The following is a 2,500-nucleotide window of genomic DNA, read 5'->3' as shown; positions in this document are numbered from 1 at the left end:
TGTAGTAATAGCAGTAGTACTACTACTACTACTACTTCTGCTAATGATAATAGAGATAACAACATAATAATAGGGATAAAAAAACAAAAAAGATACTAGTAGCACTACTACTACAATAATGATAATAATTTAAAAATGATAATAATAGTAACAGTGAGATGATGATGATGATGATGGTGACAAGTAGGTTAACGCTTGGGCCCAAAAATAATAATAATAATAATAAAAAATGATGATTATAATATATAATAATAATAGTAATGATAAAAATAATAATAATGAATTAAAAATCATATTGATAAGGATAAAATATATGATAATGTTAGTAATATATTTTACAATAAAAAAAATGCTACTACCACTTCTGCTACTAATGTTAACAGTAATGGACTATGAAAATAACAACAAAAACAACAAAAATAATAATAATGATAATAATAATAATAATGGTAAAAATATAGCAATAAAAGTAACAAAAACCTAATAACGATACTACGACTACTACTACACTACTACTATACTATTAATAATACATAACAATAGTAACAAGGAAATAATAATAAAATAATGATAATGATAATGATAAGTAATGATAATAATAATAATAATAATAATAATAATAATAATAATAATAAGAACAATGACAATAACTAAATAACAAACACAAATATAACAACAACAATGATGATGGCAAAATTTAATATTAAAAAGAACATTAGCAAAGTGCTAAGACGACATTAATAATAATAATAATAATAATGATGCTAATAACAAGTTTGATAATAATAATGACAATAATAACAATAATGATAATAACAGTAATAGTAAATAATAATAATAATAATAATAATAATATTATTAATAATAATAATGATAATAATGGTGATAATGAAAATACTACTATTACTACTAATAAGAAGAATGATGAAAAATTATAATGATAATAATGATGATAATAATAATAAAAATAATAATAAAAATGTAGTAGTATTAATAACAAAAATAATAATAACGACAAAAATAATGATAATAAAAACAGTAATGATGGAAATGATGCCCAAAGATAAACTAATATTGTAGATGAAATATATGCGTATTTGGTTACCTTTTTAAGTTTATGATCGTGACTAATTAGTTATACAAATTTTCTTGTCTGTCTGTCTGTCACCCTTTCTTTATAAGTCTGTTTGTATGTCTGTCTATTTCTCTATCTCTGTCTCTTCTTCTCCACCTCCTTTTCTCTCTCTCCCTCTCTCTCTCTCCCTCCCTCTTTTTTTTTCTCTCTCTCCTCTTCCTCTTCCCCTTCTCTCTCTCACCCTTCTCTTTTTATATCTCTCTCTCTCACCCTCTTTTTATTCTCTCTCTCTTACCCCTCTTTTTATCTCTCTCTCTCCTTCCACCCTTCTCTCTCCCTTTATCCTCTCTGTAGATATTCATTTTTTATTTATTGAAAATGTTCTGCCGCGACATCTCAGTCATTAGCGGCGTATTCAAAATATAGAGATAGGGCGGAGCTTGAGGGCGAAGCCCCCAGGTAAAGAAGTATTTTGGGGTTCAATGATGCGATGTTTGTGGATTTCCTGAATAATTATTAGTCAAAAGAAATACATGTGCCAGGCATCAAAGATCATATAGCATTATGATAAAGTATTGTGGCGTCAAGAATAAAAATGAGTTGACGATTAGGGCAAGTGGACAGAAGAAGGGATGAAGAAGAGAAGGAAAAGGAAAGTAGAAGAAAAAAACGTAAAATGAGTTGAAAGCCGAGGACCGAGGAAGGGATGATCCCCCAACTGGGCCTCAGTCCCCGTTACCTAAAACACCCACGACAACTACGAGCAAGGGATTTTGGAGGATCTTTGTAGATATGTGAGAACTACAGTGACAGTGATGTATGTATAACCTAACATGTTTCCATTTATATTACATAATATCCTTTGTATAATTAATAGAACCTGGGAACAATGTAATTATGTGACAACACTGTCGATGCTCATCAGACGCTACATCTATACTAATAACAACTACAATAATAATAGTAATAACAATAATAATAACAATAATAACGTTTTTATAATCATTATTTATATCATATTTTAATTTAAAATCGTTTTTTACTGTAATTATTACTGTTATAAATGATTATTTTTACAATTATACTACCAGTAAAAATAATAATAATGATAATAATAACAATATGTATTAATAACAATATTATAACAATTCGTTTATTATAATTATACTTATTATTATTATTATTGTTATTATTACAGTTATAATATATTTTTTGGCAAAAATCTAATAATTAAAGTAATAATAATAATAATAATAATAAAGAAATAATAATAATGATAATAATAATAATAATAATAATAATAAATAATAATGATAATAATGATAATAATGATAATAATGATAATAATAAAGATAATAGTAATAATACTAATATCATCAAATGTTATCCGATTCTCTTTATTCTCACTTTTATCATCATTTTTGT

The sequence above is a fragment of the Penaeus monodon genome, chromosome 26 (genome assembly GCF_015228065.2).
Source record: "Penaeus monodon isolate SGIC_2016 chromosome 26, NSTDA_Pmon_1, whole genome shotgun sequence".
Lineage (NCBI taxonomy): Eukaryota > Metazoa > Arthropoda > Malacostraca > Decapoda > Penaeidae > Penaeus > Penaeus monodon.
The sequence above is the reverse complement of the archived record's forward strand: the minus strand, read 5'-3'. Positions refer to the sequence as shown.